Below are 26,668 nucleotides of genomic sequence, written 5' to 3'. Positions count from 1 at the left end.
GTGACTGTAATCCTTCAGTATATCACCTTCACAACAACAAATTACATTTAAAATAAAGTAAGAAAGGATCAGTCTTCTTACAATATTGGAGGGCACTGGACAACATTGAGAGAGGGCCTAGTTTGTACAAAGGCTGAGAAGGCACGGGGGACAAGCTCTCATGAGCTACCATGTGCCTGGTCGAGATGGAGTGGAAGTTAGTATTGAACAAGCCGAAGCAGCCTGAATTTGAGTGACAACTGCGCAGGACTGGGGTGGCAGTGTGCAGTGACCCATGAACTCTGCTTTGTGGCCCCTTCCCAACCATCACTTACATCTCTTTGAAGTCATATTGGCACGATGGTCCCTCTGGGGGACACCAACTCCCCTCCCATGGCCTGTGCAGCTGGGACGTGGAGCATGTGTGTACACGAGAGTCAGCTGGCAGGTGGACGATGACCCAGCCCTAGGGAAGGTGGTCCCCACATCAGCAGCTTGCGGCCCTTTGTTTCGCTGAGAACCTACCAGGTCAGAGATCAGCATTTTCCTTGGAAGACTGTGGCTAAAGGGGAGCAGGGTCAGATTTCCAACCAGGAGCCAGCCAGGATAAGGTCCTATCTCTAGCCTGGCATCAGCTCTCCACTGTCTGCAGCCTGGCTGGGACCAGCAGCACATGATTGGCAGCACAGCTTCCACAACCTGGACACAAGCTCAGACCTGAGCAGCCGGGACATCCTGTACCATCCACCCAGTGACCTTGTAGGAACGAGGCACCCAAGCCACCTCATTGCCTTAAGAGCTGCGACCAGAGACTGGGCTTCCTGAGTCTGTATTCTTTCCTCCATCTCCTGGCCAGGGCAGGGGGCCCAGGTGGCAGTGAGAGATATATGGAAGCTATGCCTCAGTAACTCAGTGTCTGTCTCTGCATATCACACATGAGCATTAAAGCTCCGGTTTGGAGGTTGCAGTAAATGCAGTCTTTTCTCTGTTGCAGGGAGAATAGTGCTGCCCTGGCAGTGGCTGTGATGGGCTTTCTTAGCTGTGCTTCGAAGAGTGATAGACAGCACTGGGTTTCAGGCATCATGATGCTCTATCTTTCCCCCAGTACTAGAGATTGAAGTCAGGGCCTTATACTTGCTAGGCAAGCACTCTACCATTGAGTCATGCCACCACCACCACCACCACCATCACCCCCATCCCCATCCCCATCCTTAGGCTTTTATGTTTTTCAGATAGGCTCTCACTTTTTTTTTTTCGGTCGATCGTGGGGTTTGAACTCTGGGCCTGGGTGCTGTTCCTGTGCTCTACAGCCTAAGGCTACTGCCCTACCCCTGGGCCTGGGGGTTGTCTCCAAGCTTTTCAGCTCTAGGCTACCACCCTACCCTTGAGCCAAGCCCCACTTCCCATTTTCTAGAGGTTAATTGGAGATAAGAGTCTCAGGTCCTTTTGTCCCTGGGCTGGCTTTGAGCCTTGATAACTCAGATTTCAGCCTCCTGAGTAGCTAGGATTACAGGCGTGAGTCACCGTGCCAGGCCTTGAATAGGTATTTTATTTGATGTTTTGGAGGCTTGGTTTAAAAAGTACAGATAATCACACTCGGTGTTTTTCTGAGGTTAGTAGAAATAGCACACATGAGTAGAGCACTTTTCTGAGTGCCCAACACATAGTAGGCTTTTGTGTGTTGTGCCCTGTGTTCATCAACAACAGGAAAGCCTAGTGCCTACTCTGTGCCCACCATGCTGGTTGAGTGGAAAATAAAGAACATTTCGTACTCCAGTCCAGCCCTAGAGAGAATTACCAGGAGGGAGGAGATGTGCGTGGGGATGGAGCCTATGAGGTTGCAGGGGAAAGGACCATGGAGTGACTACAAGGGCCATAAAGGCTTTTGTGGTGTGGGTGGGTGTGGGATTAGAAAAATAACTTCGTCAGTTATGAGATGAGCACTTTAGAGTTCTGCCATATGGAGCAAGTAGGAAGTCCTCCAGCCAAGGCCAGGCAGAAGTTTCAAGTAGCCAGGAGCTCTAGGAATAAAAGAAGTGCTCCCCTCCAGGGAGAGGGGACCATTCCCTTGCCAAAGACCAAAAAGTCTGTATGGGTTGCTGGAGCAAGAGTCTTCTGCCTTCTTTGCTTTCGTTCGACAATGTGGGATGCTAGAAGTATTTTTCAACCCACCCAAGGAGAAAGAATTGACCAGGGCTGGTGCCAAAATATTCAGTAAATTCAAAAGTCTTTTGTGTTACGAAGAAAGAAGCTGGGCTGGGAGTCTTCAGATTTGACATCACAACCTAATGGGTGGGGTTACTCCCTGGGCTTTGTCCCCATTCCCTGTTCTCTAGTCCATAGCTAGGCAGGATTCTGCAGGAAAGCTCATTTCTGGTTCCACATCTGAACCAGATGAATTCCTCAAGCCCTTTTGACCTCAGTGGTTTCGTGTCTAAAATGAGGGGGAGTGTGTGGTGAAGGGATGGGGCTGTTCCTGATGACCTGCTGTACTTTCTGCTCAGATCTGAACTCTATGTTGCCTTTTCCCAGACGGCTCTGTGATAATGCCACACTATCCAAAACACGTCAGAAGATGCTCTGGAAATTGCCTTTACGCTTCTTTTGACTGTTTTCAGCGCTGAGTAATCTTCACTTTAGAGATTTTTTTTTCCCTAGAAGCAGCCTATCCAGGCCAATCTAGGATTTAGCTAAACAAAGAGACTTTAGTTCCAAACAAATGAAGCTGATTTTCTTTAGCCTTGAAATGAACTCAGAAATAGGTTGCAGATAAAATTTCAAAAATGTTTTGAAATTGAGCAATAATTGCATCATTAAATCCACAGGTAGTAGATGCTTACAGCTTTGAAAGAGGATTAATTTGGATATTTTACACCTGATTTTTTCAAAGTAATTAACCTCTTTATTCTTGTTCATTTATAAGCTCATTTGCTTTATGGGTGTTTGTACTTAATATTTTCTTTAAAATGTGTCGTACCCATGTCATTATTCATTATAAAAACATAACCTGTCTTGGGGCCGGGAGCATACCTAGAGGTAGAGTTGTTGCCTAGCATGCAGGAAACCCTGGATTCAATTCCTCTGTATTACATACACAGAAAAACCCAGAAGTGGTGCTGCAGCTCTAGTGGTAGAGCACTAGCCTTGAGAAGGCTGAAGGACAGTGCCCAAGCCCTGAGTTCAAGCCCCAAGACTGGCAAAAAAATTAGAAAGTAATTCTTGGTTCTATTTAGCATGACAATATATTTTAAAGATTTCATAGAACCTTCTTGATTCCCCACACTCCGGCATAATGTCATGCTCTTTCATGTGTCATGCTTTTTATTTCATCAGCATAGGAGATTCTATTTGCTTTACTTTTATGTATTTACTCATTTATTTTAGTAGTAGTAGAATTTGAACTTAGGACCTCCAGCTTGCTAGGCAGGCACTCTACTACTTGAGAAACATCTCAAGCCTTTGATTTGCCTTTTAAAAATTTGTAGGGGCTGGGAGTTTGGCCTAGCGGTAGAGTACTTGCCTAGCATGCACAAACACCCAGGTTCAATTCCTCTGTACCGCATAAATAGAAAAAAGCCAGAAGTGGTGCTGAGGCTCAAGTGGTAGAGCTCTAGCCTTAAGAAAATCCAAGGACAGTGCTCAAGCCCTGAGCTTAAGCCCAGGACTGGCAAAAAAAAAATTTGCAGTACACACAGTTTCTCTAATAAACATAGATGCAAAGCTCTTCAATAAAATACTAACCAACAGAATCTAGAAACAGACAAACAAACAAAACAAATCATACATTATGACCAATAGGCTTCATCCCACAGATGCAAGGCTGATTTAACTATGTAAGTCAATGAATGTAATTCATAGTCAAAGACAAGGACTACATGATCATCTCAATAGATGCAGAAAAAGCCTTCAACAAATACAACATCCAATTATGTTAAAAGCTTGGGAGGAGCTAGGAATAGAACAAACATTCCTTAAAACAATAAAGGCGAAATATGATAGACCAAAAGTTAACCTCATACCGAATGAGGAAAAACTACAATCATTTCCTCTAAAATCAGGAGCAAGGCAAGGATGCCCAGTCTCTCCACTCTTCTTCAATATTGTTCTGGAATTCCTAGCCAGAGCAATACGTCAAGAAAAGGACTTGAAAATGTCACATAGGGAAAGAAGAAATCAAATTCCCTATTTACAGATGACATAAGCCCTAATTAAAGAATCCAAAATAACTCCCATCTCCATGCTCCAAAACTGACTAACCCCTTTGAAAAAGTAGCAGGATACAAAATTAACACATAAAAATCAGTAGCTTTTCTGTATGTCATTCATGGAAACAACACCATTTATAATAGCCTCAAAAAATTAAAAACAAAAGCTAAGAATTAAACCAAAGACATAAAAGAAATTTATGACCCAAACTATAAAAATCTGAAGAAAGAAATCAAAATGGACACCAGGAAATGGAAAGACCTTTCATGTTCATGGATAGGTAGAATCAATATTGTGAAAATGACCATACTGCCAAAAATGATACACAAATTCAATGCAATCCCCACCAAAATCTCTTTACAGAGATAGACAAACCAATCTGAAAATTTGTATAGAACAACAAAAGACCTAGAATAGCCAAACCAATTCTAGGGGAAAAAAGCAATGCAAGTGGTTTCACAACACCAGACTTCAAACTGCACTACAGAGCTGTAATAACAAAAACAGCTTGGTATTGGCTGAAAGATTAGTGGGAGAGATTAGAAGACCCAGAAATAAAACCATACATTTACAATTATCTAATATTTAACAAGGGAACCAAAACATACACTGCGGGGGGTGGCTTCTTAAATAATGGGTGTTGGGAAAATGGGGCACCCATATGCAGAAAACTAAAAGTGGGTCCCTGCTTGTCACCATGTACTAATACCAATTCAAAGTGGATCAAAGACCTCAATGTCAGACCTGAAACACTGAAAATACTGTAAGAAAGAGAAGGAGAAATGGGCTGGGAGCATGGCCTAGTGGTAGAGTCCTTACCTAACATGTATGAAGCCCTGGGTTTGATTCTTTGGTACCACATACACAGAAAAATCAGAAATGGCGATATGGCGCAAGTGGTAGAGTGCTACCTTTGAGCACAGAGAGGCTCTGAGTTCACTTATATGTATAGGTATAAACTTCTTGAAAAGAGTCCCAAGGACAACAGATAGGAAAGAGACTTGACAAACGGGACTGCATGAAAATAAAGTTTCTGAACAGCAAGGGTCATAGTTACTAAACTAGAAAGACAGCTAACAAACTGGGAGAAAAAAAATCTTTACCAGCAATATAACAAACAAAGGCCTAATATCCAATATATACAAAGAGCTTAAGAAACTAACCCTTCCCAAACCTAATAAACCAATCACTGAATGGGCAAGGAAACTAAGGAGAGACTTCTCAGAAGAAGTAAGAACAGCAAAGAAACATTTGAGGCAATGTTCTTCATCATTGGCCATAAAGGAAATGCAAAGCAAAACAACTCTGAGATTCTGTCTCATCCCAGTTAGATTGGTCAACACTGTGAATTCAAACAACAAATTCAAACAGCAAATGTGGGCAGGGATGTGGGGAAAAGGAACCTCACTGCACTGTTAGTGGGGATGTAAAGTAGTACAACCACTCTGGATAGCAGTCTGGAGGTTCTTCAAGAAACTAAGTGTGAGGCCTGGAGCGTGGCCGAGTGGTAGAATGCTTCGCTGGCATGCATGAAGCCCTGGGTTCGATTTCTTGGTAACACAGACACAGAAAAAGCTGGAAGTGGTGCTGTGGCTCAAGTGGTAGAGCACTAGCCTTGAGCAAAAGAGCTCAATCCCTAGGCCATGAGTTCAAGCCCTACATCTGGCCAAAAAAAATAAAACGCACACACAAAACATCAACAACAAAACCTAAGACCTTCCCTATGATCCAGCCTTACAATCCCTGGGCATCTACCCTGAATATTGTGAGCCAGGATACGATAAAGATGCCTGCACATATCATACTATTCATAGTAGTCAAGAGGTAGAAACAGCCCAAATGCCCCACAGTTTTTGAGTGGTTAAAAAAATGTGGTACCTGTACACAATGGAATTTTACACAGCCATTAGAAAGAATAAAATAATGTCATTTTCAGGGAAATGGATGGAATAGAATAGATCATGTTCAATGAGGTAAACCAAACTCAAAGGGACAAATGGTGAATGTTCGCTCTGATATGTGGAAATTAGGACTAAAATACACTGAGATGTGATGAGTTACACAGGATTCTAGACACTTAGACACAGTCAACCCAAAAGAAGATACTTTTAGGACAAAAACACAAAGGTACAATGTCTACGTGCCTCTTCATATTTATATAAAATGATATGCATACTGAAACAAACTCAGATATGAAAACAAGAGGCCTCTTTTTTTCCCCATATGTTTTAGTTTTTAGTTTTGATGGTTCTGTCTTTTTTTACCTTGTGTATGATGTGTTCAAGTGTACATTTTTCTCTCCTAAAAGTATCCTTTCTCTTTCCTCTTCCCCTTTTCCTTCTCAGGACTTTCACCAGCCCAGGCTGGTCTTAAAGTCTCCGTATTCACACTGTAGCATTCTCTCCGAAGCTTTCTCATCTTCCCAAACTGAAATTCTCCCCATTAACAGTAACTGTCTCTCTCACACACAATTGGAACCCCATTCTGCTTTCTGTCTCTGAATATGACCACTCTCGTTACTTACAAAGTGGACTCATACAGTGTTAGTCTATCTGTGTCTGCTTTGTTTCTCTTAGCATAACGTCTTCAAGATTCACCCATGTTACAGCATGTGTCAGTGCTTAATGTCTATTCAGTGGTCTGTGGACATTTAGGTTATTTCTACTTTCTGACTCTTGTGAGAAATACTGCTATGAATGAACCAATAAATCTTCACGACCCTGCTTTCAGTTCATTTGGATGTATATGCAGAAGCAGGATTTCTGGAGCATTTGGTAATACTGTGTTTCATTTTTTTTCCAGTCCTAGGGTTTGAACTCAGGGCCTGACCACTGTCCTTGGGCTTTTCCTCAAGGCTAGCACTCTGCCACTTGAGCCACAGCACCATTTCTGGCTTTTTCTATGTATGTGGTACTGAGGAATCGAACCCAGGTCTGTGCATGTTAGATAAGCACTCTACCACTAGGCCAAACTCCCGGCCCTGTGTTTCATTTCTTGAGGAACCTGATTTGTGGCTGAGGCTGGAAAAATGGATCTGCTTTTAACAAAGGAGTAGGTAAATGCCTGCAAGTCCTCCTCCCTATCTGGTAGTGTGCTGGAAGGAACTCTGCTGCCCTGTGCCCTGAAATACCATGACTCTGTTACTTAGGATTCACTATCAGGGCTGCATATGCTCTCTTTGAGTTCTGTCTTTTCTGCCCCTTGACTCTCCCCTGACCCACATCTTCAGTCAGTCTCCATTTATGTTCATTTTATTTTTGTCTGCAGGCATTACCTGTTCATGCTCCTGTCCACCAAATATAACTGGAGTGCAATCCAGAGCCAATAGGTCCAATCTCAGTGTTCCCATCAAAAGACAAAAATAACAAGGAATTTAGTGTGAACCACTAACTGGCTTTGCTTGTGATTTTAGATTTGCTTTCTTGTATTTAATGCAGCAGTGATCTGAGCAGAGAGTGCCATTTTAGAGGCAGAAAAGGATGGAAGAGAGTCCAAACTGTGAAGAAGTCCATTCGTTGTTTCTAAATTACTGTCTTTGTAGGGATTTCCTTAGTACCAGCATCATGCTCATTGGAATCTCCAGGTTTGTTTTGAAACTTACCCTTTTTCAAACTAAGTGGCACTGAGCACTGGTGACTCTGGTTCTGGTCCAGTTTGGTCTTGCTGGGCCAAGTGTAGGTGGCCTGTCCATAGCAGAGTTCTCCATGAACTTTGCTTAACACACCAGCCTAAGTTCTCTATGTGGAATAGGGGTGGGGGAGAGATAGGGGAAGGGAGGGGGGGAGGGAAACAGGGAGAGAGGGAGAAGGGAGAATTATTATTTCTTAGGCTTAATGAAAATTATGCCCATACAGTGTTTTTCTTCCTGGTGGATTTTGAAAGTCTCTCAGTGGAGTTTAAGGCAATAGTAACCAAGTGTAGAACTCCAAAATGCTTACATCACTTTCCCACTCTTCCCTGGATCAGTTAATCGAATGGGTAGTTTATTTTTAAGAGACAAAGGAAAGAAGAGAGGCAGAGAAGGAAAGGAGAGGAGAGGAAATGAAAGGGAGGGGGGAGGGAAGGAGAAAGGAAGAAGAGAAGGGAGGACAGGAAAGGGAGGAGGGAGGGCTTTTGAGGCAGCCTCATACCCAGTGCTGGCATCATTAGACATGACTAGCAGACAGGCTAGCAGAGAACCAGTGAAGCTGATACAGTGTAATCCACAGAATCTGTTGGTTCACAATAGTATTCTGTCCTTTTATTTTGTATCAGCTGATAGAACGCCTTTCTAGATAGTCCTGTGGTTTGCAACTTGCTTTTAGTGCTATTGTCTCCCAGAGTGAATGGGAAGTTAAGTAGGCTCACATGTAAGACTTCCTGCTTCTCTTCCTCTAGACCATTTCCCCCTACAATGGCAGGCAGGAGTCTGTCCCAGTGAACATCATCCCTGTTTCCTTCCCTGGGTTAGACTAGAGGCTCCCAACAGTTCTCAGGTCCCAGGAACAATCAGGAAAGGCAAATGTACCAGGTGGTAATTGGTGATATTTATCTGACGGCTGGGAGCTGTCATCAGGTCTTCAGAGTACAAATGTGTTGAATCCATTAGCATCAATGTGTGCTGCTAATTGTAACTAAACCCCACCTTATCTCAGCATCCTGCTACTGCTTCAAAGGGGTTCTCCTCCCCCTGGCAGCTGACTTCTGTGCTGCTATTCTGTGTGTAAAACGCAGAGGATGTGCATTTCCTTAAGGCTGTAACACAGTCATCAGATGAGCCAGAAAGGGGTGTGTGTGTGTGTGTGTGTGTGTGTGTGTGTGTGTGTGTGTGTGTGTGTGTAAGGGAGGGGGGGAGTCCACTCTGCTTATTAGTCATCCCTAAGATGGAATCTATGGGATGACTGCCTGGTAACATCCACTGGTCTTACCTGTCTTCTATCCATTCATTCAGGTGTGCTGCTGGGGCTGGAATGGCCTGGGCTTCAGAGCTGTGAACTTACTGTGTGCCTTTCCCAGGATTCCAGTGTGCATGAGGCAGCTAGATTATTGACCATGCAAATATAAGACAGGTCTTTGGGCAGCAAATACTCTCATTTTATGCATCAATAAAGTGAGACGTGAACCTCAAGCTCTTGCTCCTCAATACCAAGAGAAGGGGAAAAAGGCATACCAGGGGAAGTGGGGAGAGAGAGCAGTTCAGGTAAGGAGACATGATGCCTGTGTCCTTGGAAAGCAAAGAGAATTGTCTTGGAGGAAGTGATGGTAGCATTTCCTCTCATGCCCTGGTGGTGGACCAGGCCTTCTGAGGCTAGGATAGTGGGATGCACAAAGAGGGCATTGCTGCATTGAGGAACCAGGAATTCAGGTCTTCATAGAAGCAGCTGGACCTAAGGTACCTGAGGTACCTTAATGATCTCTTCTGGCTCCCAAGTGACTTAGCTGTTGATCTAGAGTACCTGGGCAGCAGAGACTTAAGGCACAGACTTAGTGCTATTCCTTTTTTAGGAAACGAGGCTTAGAGAACAGAAGGAAGGAAAGGCTACCTTTTTTTTTTTCATCAGTTTCCACCAATGGCTGTAACTTTCAGGCCTCTAAAAGTGGCTATACCTCAAGACAGTCCCCATTCAGCTGGGCTTCAGCTCTCCTGCAGTTCTCAGCTCCCTCAAGAGGTCCAGTTGTGTCTTGCCCTCAATGTCAGGATGAAGCTGCCGGGTGGGGAGAAGTACAGCAAATAAGTATAAGTCAAGGCAGTGCGAGATGAGGTGTTCCTTCTCCTCTTCCTCCTTCCTCTTCGTCTTCTTCCTTCCTCCTCTTCTCTTTTTAGTAAATTAATGATCTCTAAAACAATATATAAACAGGAGGAGGGCACAGGCATTGGCAAAGTGGGAATATATTGATTGAATAAACTGAACTGACTTGGTATCAGCTACACATTGTATTCATCTTTTGCAAAGCTAGCTTTACTTTTCTTTCCTTCCTTTACAGTTAACTTCTTCCTTTCCCTGGACTCTTTTTTTTTTAAATGCCAGTCATAGAGTTCTGTCTTATATCTTTCACAGATAAAAATAGGTGTCATAAATTAAAAAAAATAGGTGTCACAAGTGTCCCCAGCTATCTTTATCAGACTTCATTCACTAACTTAGCACATGGTCATTGACCCTTACCAACAACCAGTAAAGGGAAATTGTATGCCTAGAAAAACCGTGACTCATTCCTTGCAGTTGATGGTGGAGAAGAATCAACCTTCTCAGAATGATCATGCCAGGGAAAAAATCAAACAGACCAACCCACATTCTATACACTAGGGAGGAAGAAGGAATTTCCATTTAGATAGGAAACTAATAGTGTTATTCATTCCCAATTTTTAGTGTGTTTTGGTTTTTGGTCCTGGTAATTTGCACTTGAATTTTAAAATTTATAATATTGATTATATTCAAGAAAAGCGATTTCAATATTGAGGCAGGTAACAGCTCAGAATTTTGTTTTTGTATTTTATTTGATGCCTTTCTATGGTGTTCAGAATGGTCCTGAATTCCTGAGCTCAGTCAATTCTCTAGGCTCCGCTGGGATTAAAGGTACCTATCACCATGACAAGCTCTCAGATTTTAAAATACTGAATATCGCCTCTTCTTGGCCTCGATTTTTCCTTGGAGTCCTTTCTTACTTGATATTCTAAGCACAACCCTTTAGGCTCTGCTCAATTCTAAACTGATGCTATAGCTACCTTTCTCTTACCATCTCACTTGGCATAGCAAGCCTTCTATCCCAAACAGGTTATCTTCTTCACTCTCTCCTGTCTTTAATCAAGTCTGTGTTCCCATTAGTCAGTCTCAGTGCCTGCCAAGCTCCTTCTTTGTTGTTCTCTTCCATCTTTTGCCTTGCTTTATTGTATTTTCAGGAATCACTAACTTATTCACTCAATTGTCCCCCCTGCTGCCCCCTCCCACAGTTCCTGTGTCAGAAAGTTACAGTGGTCCCTGGTGCTTGTTGCCTGAGCTCTCCACCTTGCTAGAAAGGTAGTAAGAATAGACCTGAGTACCAGAATGTTGAGAGTTACATTAGTTTCATATCTATTATTCAGGCCTTTTACTGCAAGAATATGGTCTGTGTTCTTTTTTGCCAGTCCTGGGGACTGAACTTAGGGCCTGAGTGCTGTCCCTGGGCTTTCCTCAAGGCTAGTGCTCTACCACTTGAGCCACAGCACCACTCTGGCTTTTCTATGTATGTGGTACTGAGGAATGAAACCCAGGTCTTTGTGCATGCTAGGCAAGCACTCTACCACTAGACCAAACTCTAGGCCCTAGTCTGTGTTATTTACATAATTAAAGAGAAAATTCTACCTGGCATTCAGAGCTTCCCACATGTTTTCCAGATCTCCCATTATTCTTTCACAGGAACTTTCCTCTACTTCTAAATGTGTGTCCAAACCAGTCTTAAGTTCTCAAACCACAACCCAGTATCAAATGATCTGTTTCTTTCCCTCCTGACCTGATTTCTGCCCCTTCCTCAAGCCTTCCCGTTTTCTAATGGCCTTCCCGTTTTCCAATGGCCAGTTCTACACCTCATGGCCCCACTCCCTGAAGCCTTCCCTAGTCTCTCCATTCTCTCAACCACTGCCCTTTTGCTGCTGGCCCTCAGGGCTCTACCTCTGGCTATGACTGCTCTTGTGTCGCTCCCCCCTGCTTTCTGTGAGCTGCCTAGTGGAGAATATTGATGCTTTCATGCTCATTGTATTCATTCATTCATTTACCCTGACTTTTGCTGATGAAACTTAACAGCTGGAGTGACCATGGAGAGTGGGCAGTCAGAATTTCAGCTTCCAAACATGCCCTTTAAGATATCTATAAACTAGACACCTGAACAATTCATCTCACTATTAGGTGATTACTTCCTGGTAATACCTTTGAGACTGGGGCCATTAAGCCATCACATTAATGCTTCACTGTTACTTTTCATTTTTTAGTAGTTAGGCATGGGCATTCCAACCTCCTTCCTGTGGTGACTCTCCTAAACTCATAATCATCTTGTTAGATAAGCAGGAGCTGTGGCCTTGAGTGCCATCTGCAGCATCTGTTTCCTTCCCCAGTTTGTGAAGGTTGAGAAAGGAATGGGTTCTGCAGATGGAACGGGTGTCATAAAACAAACCCAATCTACTGGTTTCCTTGAGATGATTTTGTCTAGAAGTTTCCAAAGTGCATATGGCTCTGCCCACTGTCCCAAAAGAGACAGCATGGAGTAGGCCAAGGGAACAATATGGAGGAGGAAAGGGGGCCGGGGCAACAGAAACGCTGAACTCAGAGAACTGAGCCCCCGCCTGTGGCTGCTGCTGGTTGGATTTAGTAATTGTGTTCTGCACAGCATTTAGACTGGCATTTAGATGAGTCTAGAATATGAATTCTTGCAGAGGAGGCAGCCAGCACAATCCTGCTTTGTTCCAGTTCTTTGAGGACTAAGGAAATAATTTTTTAAGACAATGCCCCTCCTTCCTGGACTGACACTTGTTTGTGTGTTCCAAATACTACTCAGTAACTTCCCAGTAACTCTTTGGTCTCTGTCATTTGTGTTTAAGTAGGAATTGGTAGAAGGGAGAGGTTGGATTATAGCAAGGATGGTGGCATGTTACTTATACCATTCCATGTATGATGTATATTCAGAAAGAGTCATGGGCCAGTGTCTTTTATCTATTTGTTCTGTTACTCATACACCCAGCAAACTTTTTTCAGGCCTTGGTTCTGTGTCTAGGACCATCCTAGGAACAATTTGGGCAGAAGAAGTAGAAGACATGGTTCTTCTTTTAAGAAGTTGTACTTATTTTCTCCAATTTTCTGTATTATTACTGAGGTTCCTGTGATGGGTCATGCCCCAGGAGACTCACCAGATCCCCTACAGTTTACTGATCATTACAAGGTCAAATTGACCAACTGTCCTCAGTGTAGGAGGGGCCTAAAGGAGGAAATAACATCAGGGGATTCTAAAGCTATTAGAGGGCATGGCATCTGACCTTGGATGTTTCTGGTTTAATGGCACATATAACAAATATAACATCTTATTTATGACCACTGATCCTACTTACAGACTCCATTTACCTCTGATCAGAAACTAGGCCGTGGACATTATAGATATTGATCAGCTACACATTGAACCATTCCTGAGTTCTTCTCATCCAGGCATTATGCTAGAGGTAGAATTTGGCAAATGGCTGCCAGGAGTAGAGGCATTAAAAGAGGAACTAAGGAACTGTGAGTTTCCAAGGGTCCTATCCTTTCTCAAGGGTACTCCACTCTGAAGTGTCTGGTCACCTAGAGCTTGTTCGAAATGCTCCAGGCAGGGTTTCCTCCCAGGCTTCTGCATTATAGCAAGGGCACCCAGGCACTGACTCATCTGTGTGTATATTGGAGTCTGGAGGTGATGGATAGCTGCCTGAGAGATAACCTGGTCTATGCCAGGAAATCAAGGAGGCCTCTCCAAGGAAAAGACTCCTAAGCTGAGATATGATGACTGAGTAAGGAGTAGCTGAAAAGATGGTGACCGTTGGAGGGTGAGGTGTAGTGAATCCCAGGGAACTGGAGCCCTCTGTGGACAGGCCAGGGCTTCAAAGTCCAGAATGGTAACCAAGCAGAGATAGGGCCACAGGGAAAAGCTTTGTAAATGAAAGTAAAGGATTTATAGCCATATGTGAAAAATAGATGAAAGAGAATTACTGTCACCAATTGATAGACAGGAAACAAAAACTCCAAATAGGTTAAACAGTTTGCTCAAAGTCACAGACAGTAAATCATCAATAAGCAAATATAAGCTGGAATTTATCTTCAGGTCTCTTAATTCCAGCCCATTGTGAATCACTGCATTAAGGCCATTTAGAAAATAAACCATCAGTGTAATTTTTAATGCATCTCTATCAGTTAGGACTTAAAGAACCTTATAACAAAATGGCTTAAATAAAACAAGATACTGAAATTGGAATGAAATAATAAAACCCATAAACTGAGAGGAGATAAAAGTTCTATTTACACTATAGAAGGAGATACTGATACAGGGTTATAGAGATAGCTGTTATTACCTTTCTTTAAAAACTACTTTCAAAGGGAGAGTCTTGTTATTTTTCCTGTCATTGCACTGTAAAAAGAAGCATGAAATGATTCATTGTGAGGGCAAGGCAATCTGCTATGAATCTAGTGCTGTCTTCTTTTGCTAGGCTGCTGGGCTCCACGAGCCCTGGTGGTCTTCTTTTCTTTCTGTCTTCGTATATGGGTGGTAGCACCTATAGGTGGGAAGTCAGAGCGGGAGCAGAAGCCCAACACAGCCTTGTCTATCTGAATCTTAGCATAGCTACATGAGATTGGGCACTGGCACCTGTTCAGACACAGAGACAGAGGTACCTGTAATGGGTCATGCCCCAGGAGACTTACCAGGTCCCCTACAGTTAACTGATCTTTACAAGGTCAAAAAATTTTGTGGGGGGAAGAATGAAAGCACACCCTGTCCTCAGTGTAGGAGGGGCCTAAAGTAAGAAATAGCACCAGGAGATTCTAAAGCTTTTAAAGGGTATGACATTTGACCTTGGATACTTCTGGTTTAATGGCAGAGGCACAGCCCCTCCATGCAGCTAGCACTGACAGAGGAAACACAGTTTCTGTTTTTATGAATTCCAGATGGAAGGGGAAAAGTAGACCAGCCTCAGGAAGTTCACAGACTGATGGGAGAGGCAGAAAGCACGGATAATAAGATAAATTAGAGCATGCATATTAAAGTTACCAAGGTATTTTGAAAACAAAATCACAGTGCTCCTAGCTTTACATTGCCAGCACAGGACTTTGGAACATGACTACGTACTCCTGCCTTTTCTGAGCAAGCTGCAAAAAACAATAAATGTTCATTGAATCTGCAGAATTAGAAACCAATGATGTCCCAAGTTACGGTGTTCCTTAAAAAAGTTTTTCTCCGCCCAGGATTTATTTTAGGCAGCACTTAGATCCCTTGGCCAGAGCCAAGAAGCTCCTGAGGCTGAGGCAGGTAGCTGCCAACACTCCTCTCTTCCTTCTGTTCACAGTCAAGACTGGTGGCACCAGTACGCGACACGCCTGTGTTCTTGCCTCTGGAGAACAGCCATGCCCTCCAGAGCACTGTCACACATTTGGTCTTTTTAAAAATGGATCTTTTAGTCTCCGTGCCCTTTCTCCTGCTGGCATCTATGTTGTGGATGTCAGAAAAGAAAGAAGAGACTGGAGGGCCACCTAGGGGGGACACTAGATTAATTAGGGGAATTGTACTTTTGTCCCACAAATGATTTACATGCCACCTGGAGCAAGTCCTTTTTCTTATTACTACTGAAGTAAGAATGACATCAGAGAAGAAAGTCATGTGATTGGAAACTAGGAGCCTCAGGTTCTGCTCCTGGTTCCCCTCCCCGCTGCATGACCTTGGGTGAGGCGATTCTGTTGTGGTGGTGTTGTTTTTTCAGAGACTGAATTTTTAAAAATAATTTGAGATTAAGTTCTCTTGTCTGTAACATGAGAACTATGGGACTTTCTATGAGAATCAATTTTAGTGTCTATGTTGACATACTTTGAAAACTTTTAAAGCATCTAATAACTGGTGTTATCTTTTGAAGGAGAGGTGGTGACTGGCTCCTTCTGTCCTCACACACTGAGGTACTGACAGAATGGAAAATGGATTCAGATATAGAAATAAAACATTTATTTGAAGGAGATTCATTTGAGCCAAAATAAATACCCTGATTGAGCCCAATAGGAACAACTAATTCACAGGCAATACTGTGCTTAGGCTGAAGGAAATCAAAGATAAATGGAAAACCAAAGCCCAGGCTCTGAGAGCTCTGAACCTAACAAGGGAAATAAGATCTTAATATGGTGAGCGTAATACATGAGCTAGACAGTGATGGGGATTTGAGTCCAGATAGTTCAATGGAGCAGTGGGGCCAGTGGGAGGTAGCATAGATGGAATGTGATTGGCCTTGGCTAAGTAATTGTTGCAGTCAGCTGATATGCACATAGAAACTCATTTCACTTTTCTACTAACATCATAAAAGTTAAAACAGAGAAAGAAAATGGAGGGACAAAGGGTGAACAAATGCAGCCATGGTACACACTAGACACTGCGAATGAGAAGGAAAAACTGGGGCGGCGCGAGAGAAGGAATGAAATTATCCAAAAAGAAGTGTACTCTGACTTATGTAACCACAACTCTTCTGTACATCACTTTTTTTTTTTTTGCCAGTCCTGGGCTTAAACTCAGGGCCTAAGCACTGTCCTTGGATTTTCTCAAGGCTAGAGCTCTACCACTTGAGCCTCAGCACCACTTCCGGCTTTTTTCTGTGTATGTGGTACCAAGGAATCGAACCCTGGTCTTCATGCATGCTAGGCAAGCACTTTAACCACTAGGCCAAACTCCCGGCCCCTGAACATCACTTTCATAATAACAATATAAATGTAAAATAAATCAATGAGTGAGCGAACGACGGTAACATATCCCTCCCCCCCGAAAAAATACAAAAACAACAGAGAAAGAAGAGAAGGGAAGGAGACTTTGGTGGGTTTAAGAGAAGGGAGATGTATAAACTGCTGTGTGGGATAACTGAGAAGAGGGAGGTGAACATACTTGCCATATTCATGCATTAAGGTTCCACTGGAAGTGGGAGAGCCTGCCTTTGAAAAGGCAGCATGAAGATATGCCACTTCCTATGCTGACTCCAGTCAGCTGACTCCATGTCATGAGGTCACAAGACAGGGAGAGAGTTCTGGGCTTATCTAAACAAACACAAGAACTGTGAATCCCATTCTCCCATCTTGTTCAAAAAAGCTTTAAGGGCCAAAATTGTATTTGCTTTAATGACTTCCAGCTCATTTCACCAGCCGGCTCTCAAATTTTGACTATATTACTACTCTGTCTTCAGTACTCACAGATGATGGATTTGGTTGCATAACTGAGAAGAACTGGCGTGATAGAGTAGTCAGAATTATCGCCAATGGTCTTGGCTCTTACTCCTTTTCCCCTTGTCTCAAAATAAAGAGATGGTATTGGTGTATTGGTTAGCTTTCTGTCACCACAACAAATACCTGAAATAAATCATCTTATAAACAGAAAAGGTTGATTTGGGCCCGCAGTTTCAGAGGTTTCAGTCCATGATAGTTGACATTGTTGGTGTTGAGCCTATTATAGTCAGATGGCACATCATGGTGGAAGCATGTCATGGAGCAAAACCCCTCACCTGGCAAGAGAGGAAGAAGAAGGGACTGGGGCTGTACTATTCCCCACTGAGGGCACACACTCAGCACACACTCAGAAACCTATCAGTAGGCCCCACTTCTTTTTTTTTTAATATTTTTTATTGTAATTAATAAAAGGGTTACATGATATTTGCCAGATAGAAGGTGCATTAATTCACATACATTGATACCCTTTCACATGTCTTGGTACCCATTACCCTCCCCCCCATCCCCCCCACCCGTCTTGATTTTTCCCCCCTTCCCAATCAAATTTTAAATAACCAAATACAAATAAATTCAATATATCAGATAACAAAGTGAGATACTGTAACAGTATGAAATACCTAAGGGACAGCAAAGGAGATGAGATATAACATAGTACATTAAGGACAACAATCATTCGTTATATGGCTTTTGTTTCAGTATCCTGGAGGTCCTTTCAATTAGCTTCATACTATATGTAGGCCCCACTTCTTAAAAGTTCCACTGCTTCCCAACTCTGCCAGCTTGGGGCCATTCCTTTAATACATAGCCTTAGGAGAACATTCCAGATCCAAACTATAGCACTTGGCTTGAGAGTTCTCTCCCTAATGTGTGTGTCTGGGACAGATGTGGTATTAATGCTTCTCTTGAACCGTGACTTGCCTATGTGATCCTGGTTTTCACTTGTTAACATGTCCTGTGGAAGGGGTCACTGTGATCCCATAGGAAGTAAAGTGATCATCTAAAGAAGCCAAGTGTCTCCTGTGCCTGTGGCTTTCTTAGCCTCCTGGGGTGGTCTCCTGAGATCTTCTGTCCATCAGCTTGTGATTTTCCCCTATCTGTTTCATATAAAGCAGGAACTTACCTTCACTGGGTTCTTTCTTCCAGGTTCCAGGGCTGGTGAGATGGCTCACCTGTTGTCCTAACTTCTTAGAAAAAGCAGGAAGAAACAAAAACATTTCTCTGGCCTGGTGATATCACCACTACCATTTTTATCTCTGATTTATGCTATATCTTAAAGCAAAGGTATGCTGAAGATGTATAAGATGCAGGTAAAATGGTTTTTATACCTTGGAATAATAATCATTTCCAGCATAATTACAAAGGGAACTTTTTAAAAGAAATCCCTGTGTATTCTGCTCACATTCCTATCTTCCACAAGGCCTTTTATAATGCAGTAGTTGGAATTTTGCCCTACTGTCAAAAACCTAATTTTAAACATGACATAAAGAATGTAGGCCTGAGAAAACCCCATCTGGGTTTGAGTCTGAGCTGTGCCACCTCCCTCTGAGTAGCCTTTGGTTTCTGGTGTATAAAATCTAGATAATAATGTGTCTGTCTTGGAATGCTGGAAGGATTGAGAGGGATAGTTGTTGTAGAGTAGAGGTCTCTTCTTTCCCCATTGTTTCTCCCTTTGTTGCTGAAACATAGTTTGTGAGAGGTAAAGTAAAACTTTTTTTTTTCCAGTCCTGGGCTTGAGCTTAGGGCCTGAGTACTGTCCTTGGGTTTTCTCAAGGCCAGAGCTCTACCACTTGAGCCTCAGTACCATTTCTGGCTTTTTTCTATGTATGTGGGACTGAGGAATTGAACCTGGGTCTTTGTACATGCTAGGCAGGTATTTCACCACTATGCCAAACTCCTGGTCAAGTAAAGCTTTTTTCCTAGATGATTTCATGCTTGGAAATGTATAAAAAGTCCTGTGATTCTTTCTCCTTTTTCAACCCTTGGTTTAATCAAATTTAGTAATGTTGCTAATTGAACAAATACACAGTGGTACCTCACTGTCATCTTGATTTGCAGTTTTCGGGGCAACAGGGTTTGTTGCCATAGGCATATTTCTTATTCCTGTTTATCTCCTGGCTATGTTATTATTGAATTGCTTATTGCTAGTTTATTAAGGTAATATTAACTGTATATTTTTGATAGTAATCCATTATCGGGTATGTAAATGTCCAATCTTTTTTCACAGGGTTGTCTTTTCATGGACCCCAAGGGTTTTTCCAGGTCAGGTTTGAGTTATAATTTATACATAAGGAGATTCATCTGTGTAGGTTGTATAGTCCTGTCTTTTTCCATATACACAGAGTATTGTCAACACCACTGTAACCAAGATATAGAACATTTTCATCATGGCAGGTAGTTCTCATGAATCCATCCCCTTTGCTTACTCCTATCCCCCTATACCAACTTCCGGTATCCACTGTTCTCTGCTCTGTTTTTGGAGTTGCTTTTTTCTTTTTTTTTTTTTATTGTTGTTGTTATTATGAGGGTCCAAGGGCTTGAACTCAGGGCCTGGGTGCTGTCCCTGAGCGTTTTCTGCTCGAGGCTAATGCTCTACCACTTGAGCCATAGCTCTATTCCCTAGAGTTACCTAGAAATTGAATATAGATGACACCATACAATCTGTAGCCTTTTGAAACTATTTATCTTCCTGAACATAATACATTTGCAGTGCCTCTAACTTGCTGCGTCTGTCATCAGTCATTACAGTGAACTATATTCCATTGTATTATGAACTGTGTTTGGTTTGTATGGATTGACATTGTGTAATTTTTGGTGATTATGAATGGCCCTGCTACAACACTTCCATGCAAGATTTTAAGCGGACAGGCATTTTCATTTGTCTTAGGTAAATGCTTAGATGTATCCCGAGGTCATTTGGTAACTCTGTGTTTAACTATGCAAGAAACTGCCCAGGTGTTCTTCAGAGTGTGTTATCATTGTCTGTTCCCACCAGCGATGTCACAAATTCATATTGCTCCACATCTACACAAGGTGGGACAAGGCATTGTGTGGTTTCCTTTGTTGGTGCATGATGGAATCCTGGTGTGAGTTTTAGACTTCATTTCCCTCATCACAAATAACATTGAGCATCTTTCTTGTGTGCTTATTTTTGACATCTTCTTTAAGGATGTGTCTGTTTAAATCTTTTGTTTGCTTAGGGTTTTTATTTTTTACTCTTGGGTTATGTCATTTACTTTTGGGTTACACCGTTTCTGTCATTCTTAGTCTCAGAGCAGCATTGTGGTTTTTCAAATATTTACTCCTAATCTGCAGCTTGTCTTTTCATGGTCTTAGTCATATCACTGGACTAGCTGTCCTGGGCTCTACATCCTGAGCAATGACTCCTTCCTCTCCTCCTCCCCAACACCTAGTAGCCTAGCTGTAGTTACATGCTTGATGCTAGGGCCATAAACATCACCCACAATCCTCATCATCCTATACCTCTTAAAAAAATACTAATTCTCCTTTACTGTTCTGTTTGGCCTGGACTGATTTGTTCAGACTGTGGAGGAGAGTGCTCACCTCTTGAACTTTCCAGAGAAAAGTCTTCCACCTTGCTGGCATTTCTCCCTCCACTTGTTAGTGGCTTTGGCACACAGGCCGCCTGTGCTGAAATACCAGCGTCCTGTTCTGTTAGCGGTTTTGTTTTTCACATTTGGAATGCGAGGTCTGCTAAGTTCCCAAGGAAGGTTAGTGCATCTTCTTTCTTGGAAATGCCACTTGTGAGCATTTAAAATGCTGCTCTCATTGGACCATTTAGTCTAAAGAAAATTGCTTTTAAATGCACCTGGGGTATTTAGTTTTTACAGTCTATAATTTATACTAGTCCATAATGAGAATATAATTTCCAAAATATTTCCATAGTTGTTTGTATTTCATTACGTAGTGGCAGATTTTCTCCCTAATTTGTTTTTGTACTTAATAACATTGAATTTATTCAATCAAGAGAAAGAAATTAGATTCAGAAATTGGAAAGATGATGTTATTGTTTACAGATGATAGAGTTACATGGAAAACGTGAAAGAAACCAAATGCATACTAATGATAATTAAACTTTTTTTGAAACAGCTGTTGGTTCACATGTACTTGTGGCAAATAACATGTACATTTTGTCCTAATGGTAACATCTTATAAGACTGTAGACTGCTATTATAACTAGGATTGCAGTATGAGCCAACCTAGAAAAAATGTTTGTCAGCCCCTGCTCTTCAAGGAGCGCAAATAGGATCCTAGGACAGCCTGAGCAAAAACATGAGAGCCTGTCCCCAAATAACTAGAGCAAGGACTGAGGCTAGCTAGTCAGGAGAAGCCCTGCAGCCAGTCTACAGTATTACGGACAGAAAGGAAGGAAAAGGAAGAGGAGGAGGAGGAGGAGAACATCTTTTGCACAACAATAACGCAGTAAAGTAAGTTCCGATAAGTATGTGGGTGACTTGTTGCTCCTTTTACAGAGATGTGTTTTTTGTAACAAGTAAAATTGTTTAGAATAAGCCAACTATTCAGCAGAGAAATGGACCAAGAATAGGCTTGATTCAAAGATGAAAATGTGTAACTACACTCAGAGTAAGAGACCTACAAAAGAGATATCAAATTCTGTGCACAGACAGAATTGAGAAACACACAAACTAGCCCCATCACGCAGCACATTGGAAACATGAGAGCTTTCCATCACTGTGCAATGTGAATTGTCACAATGTACTTGCAGAATTAATTGACTGCATTCTTCTGGATCCAAAAGTTCACATCTAAGACTTTATCTTAAAAACTCTTACAAATGAAAGCAGGCACATTTACCCAAAGATAAGAACTGTAACATTTCTCCTTATCAAATTATTACAAGCAACCTAATGTTAACTAAATAAATTATGGAATGTTCATACATCGGAATAATAATAGCTATAGAGCATTGGTGGCTCCTAGCCACTCAAGATGGACATCTAAGATTTATGGTTCTATACTAGCCTCAGGAGGAAAGGCCGTAATACTCTTATCTCCAGTGAACTTCCAAAAGGTGACAGTGAAATTCTGGTTCAAGTGGTGGCACACTAGCCTTGAGCAAAAGAAGCTCAGGGACAGTGCGCATTCCCTGGTTCAAGCCCTGTGGTACACACACACACACACACACACACACACACACACACACACAGTAATTTGTGGGGTTTTGGCAGTACTGGGTTTTTAATTCATCCTCAAGATTGTGAGACATGCGCTCTACTGTTTGGACCATGCCCCAACCCCATTTTCTTGTTATTTTTCAGGTAAGCTCCCTTTTGAGTTTTTACGGTTGTCGTTGTTGTTATTGTTTATTTTGGCCAGAGCTGGTCTGAACCAGTCTTCTTACACTTCCTGCAAGGTTGGAATGACAGGTGCTTGCCACAACTCCCAGCTTTTTCATTGAGAGAAGTATGCCAACTTTTTAGCTTATGACTGACCTCTAACAGCACTCTGCCCGATCTCTGCACCTGAGCAGCTGGGATTGCAGGCATGAGCCCCTGTCCCTGCCAAGGTAGTTTCATATAAACTAATGGAGAAAGATATTTAAGATAACTAGTTTACTAAGACAAACAAGATAGGGGAAAATATGTGTAGACTGCTGTCCACTGCTACTAATTAATTACTTTTTTGAGACAAGGTCTCACTATTTAGCTGAGTTGGGCACTGAGCTCATAATGTAGCTCAGGCTGGCCTAGACATCAGTCTTCCTGCCTTTACTTTCAGTGCTACGATTACAAGTGTGTACCACCACACTCAGCTGTTTGGCAGTTTGTTTGGTCTTGTTTCTTTTTTTTTAATCTGTGGATTAAAGAATGGATAATAAATTAATAATAATAGAGATTGCATGGGACTTGGGAAATAGAAGGGCAGTCAATACTATAAATTCATTAATTAACAATATAAATACATAGGTAAGTATTTTACTGTATTTCCTTTCATATCTGTCTTTCATGTGAAAAGATAAGGTATTTTTAAAAATAAGTAATATAAAATATTTTATATACTTAAGAATTCTGCTGGTGGCTCAGGCCTGTAATCCTAGCTACTCAGGAGGCTGAAATCTGAGGATCGTAGTTCAGAGCCAGCCCAGGCAGAAAAGTTCACGAGACTCTTTTTTTTTTTTCAGTCATGGGGCTTGACCTCTCAGGCTGGACACTGATAACTGAGCTTTTCAGCTCAAGGTTACCTCTCTACCACTTGAGCCATAGCTCTACTTCTGGTTTTCTGATAGTTAATTGGAGATAAGAATCTCATGGATGTTAGTGCCTGGGTGAGCATTGAACCGTTATCCTCAGATCTCAGCCTCCAGAGTAGCTAAAATTACAGGCGTGAGCCATTGGTGCCTGGCTTTTGTAAGACTCATCTCCAATAAACTACTCAGAAAAGTCTGGAAGTGGCGCCATGGCTCAAATGATAGAGTGCGAGCCTTGAGCAAAAGAAGGTGAGGGACAGAACCCAGGTACTGATTTCAAGCCCTTGGATCAGCAAAAAAGGAAAAGAAAAAAGAATTCTGAGGCTAGAGACAAAGGTAGGGTGCTCTTATTCCTTGAGCATGAAAGAGACGGATGTGTATGAAACCTGGAGCCTGGAGAATCTTGATCTGGTTCCTGAGATATATATATGTGCTTATGGAATCCTGGTATTCTGTCATAAGAAAGTACTAGAGTTTCTCCAAGGCCTGCTTTCTCTCTGTGATACAGGTATGGACATTGAGAGAGGAAGATGTGTAAATAGTCCCTGGCAGACGTGAAAGTATGGAGAAAAGGAGAGAGATGCCTTTGAGCTGGACATCAAGTTCACATATCCCTTCCTGTCACCATCTGACATATCTGGTCCTCTTCTTGCTGCTGGGGGATTCTTGCACCTTCCCATGCTCTCCCACAGCCAAGTCCTCATGCAGGGACAGTCCTCCTGTCCCTGAGTCAGATGGAAGGCCTATTCTGTAGATTCTAAGTTTCGCTTCTCCGTTATCTCTCAAGTCCTATGTAATAGTATTGGTGGTGACTGTAATCTTGCTTATCTTTGAGGAGTGTCTGTCCATCTATCTTCAAATCACAGCTGTCATTTGATCCTCATAGAAGTCTTGCAGAGCAGATCTTATCCCCAGCTTTCAAATGGCAGTAAAATATTTGTACAGATTGGTTTTTCCAAGGCTTTCGCTGGTGGTTCATGCCTGTAATCCTAATTGCCTAGCGGGGCTGAGACAGGAAGATTGCAGTTGGAGTGCAAACCCAGGCAGAAAAGTGAGGAAGAGGGGCCGGGAGTTTGGCCTAGTGGTAGAGTGCTTGCCTAGCATGCACGAAGACCCGGGTTCAACTCCTCGGCACCACATACACAGAAAAAAGCCGGAAGTGGCACTGAGGCTTAAGTGGTAGAGCTCTAGCCTTGAGAAAGTCCAAGGGCAGTGCTCAGGCCCTGAGCTCAAGCCCAGGACTGGTAAAAAAAAAAAAAAAAAGAAAAGTGAGGAAGACTCCTCAACCCATACTGGGCCTCTCTCAACCTAGCTTGGTGGGAAGTTGAGATTGAGAGGATCATGATTCCAGGCCAGCCCTGTGCAGAAAAGCTTGCAAGACTCTGTCCCAGCAGAAATTGGGGTAGTGGTGCACCTCTGTGATCCCAGACATGACAGGAAGCAAAAAAGAAGAAAGAAAGAAAGAAAGAAAGAAAGAAAGAAAGAAAGAAAGAAAGAAAGAAAGAAAGAAAAGGACAGACAGACAGAGAGAGAGAGAGAGAGAGAGAGAGAGAGAGAGAGAGAGAGGAGAAGAGAGAGAAAGGTAGATTGAGATCTAGACATATATCTGGCAAGGAAGCAAGACCCTTTCACCAAGTACTTTCTTACTCATTATTTCATCGCAGTCTCTGGCATCTTCACATAAGCAAGGAAGTTTCATTGATTCACATATACTAACGAGGACATTGAAGGGCCAATGGTGAAGAACTGGCCTCCAGAAGAAAAACAGTGGTTTTCCTAATAAGTTAACAAATTAATGAGATAATTATGGGTAAATTCTCCCTTGGGCGTAGGAGAGATTCTCTGAGATTCAGCTTAACTCCTTCAGGGGAATGGCATCAGGGCACTAAGACATGGTTCAAGGACAAATGAAACATCACCTCCCTCCCCCACAAAGATCAACACGTTTGAGTTCCTTGCCTATTTCCTGAGCTTTGGACAACAACGTTGTTTTGCTATGCAAAAAAAAAATCTACAAATAAGATGTGGATGAAGATGGAATTTCCCCAGTGAGCAAATAAGCTGCAAATCACACAGCCTTCTCTCCCACCCCTTTTCCTAGAGTAACCCTGGGGTTCTCCTTTGTGCTTGCTTTTTGACAGGTTGATTGACTTATGTACAATTTGGGACACTGGAGTTGTTCTTCCCTGTGCAGACTGGAGTGCAGCCTCCATTGGTGTGACAAGGAGGAGGCTGAATGAGGCAGAGGGGGTGAGTAGGGCTCCGGCATGAGATGAAGGTTGGGGGTGGGGTGGACATTGGGGCTCCCTGACCCTTCTGTTTGATTGGAGATGGTTTTTTTCCTGTCTTTGCTCCCCCTTCCTTCTTCTCAGATGTAGATGCTTGAGTCCTACCACAGAGCCATACCTCAAGCCCACCCTGCCAGGAGGCAGAACCTCCCTCCCCAGCTGGTGCAGGCAGCCACCATTAGCAATGTCATCGTCTCCACTGTCCTTTTTAATTGAAGAGTTGAAAAGCAGCTTTGTTAGTGTCCCACAGCCTGGACCTGCATGCCCTGGGAGCTTCCTAAGTGACACCCTGGCATATGGGGGCAGTCCATGAGCCCCTCTTCTGGGTAGATCCTGGGCTCTGGGCCCTGGAGGTAAACACAGTGAGCAAGCAGTGAGGCCCACAGCACTGCAGCCACATGCTGTGTGCAGGTCTGCATTGTTCCATTCAGGTTACTATTTCCACTGCCCTTGCAGCTCCTGCTGTATACAGGCAGGGTAGCAGGGATGGCACCTAAGATGCCATTCTACCTGAGAAGCCATGACCATGGATCACAGGCTGGTGCAGGCAGGCTGCTGGGCTGGTCAGTACCCTTGGAGGTCTGGGCAGAGGAAGGTGTTGTGTTCTGTAGCTGGACTTCTTCGCTCTCTAGCAGTGTGTCTTGTTGCAGCTTTCTCTCCAGGTGTCCTTCTTCTAGAAAGAGTTGGCAATGGAGCTATAGAGTCAGGAGGTAGACAGAGAAGGCAGAGTGTACTAATGACATGGTTGGGGGTCTGACAGTGCTGAGGAGCCAGACTGGGTTGTGGTTTCCTGGATTATCCAATGAGGATGGGAGTAAACATCTTGTAGAGTAGACATCTGAAGAACCCTGCCTGGGGCCTGGCTTATAGTAGGTATTCAATAAATTAAGATTGCCATTTTTCGTAGCAGTAGCGAAATAGATGTACTTGTACCAAGTAGTCTTCGTGTAGACCTTGAAAGAGCAACAGCTTGTCACAGAACAGGTTTCAGGAGCCACATGATAGACTACAAGGCTCTTCAACCCCTGCTGTTTACT

At 42.8% G+C, this 26,668-nt stretch overlaps 1 protein-coding gene across 1 annotated transcript in view; it reads left to right on the top strand.

Moving 5' to 3' along the window:
- Window positions 1–26,668, top strand: part of Nfasc (neurofascin) — a 155,636-nt gene that overhangs the window by 48,712 nt on the left and 80,256 nt on the right. Inside the window, exon 2 of the mRNA XM_090341348.1 lies at window positions 25,485–25,593. The gene's annotated coding sequence lies outside the window, so the exon portion shown is untranslated. The remainder of the gene's footprint in view (window positions 1–25,484; window positions 25,594–26,668) is intronic.

Source organism: Megascapheus bottae, chromosome 10 (assembly GCF_031878675.1).
Source record: "Megascapheus bottae isolate mThoBot1 chromosome 10, mThoBot2.hap1, whole genome shotgun sequence".
In the NCBI taxonomy this organism is placed as follows: domain Eukaryota; kingdom Metazoa; phylum Chordata; class Mammalia; order Rodentia; family Geomyidae; genus Megascapheus; species Megascapheus bottae.
Note: the sequence above shows the minus strand (reverse complement) of the source record. Positions and strands in the feature narration are given on the sequence as shown.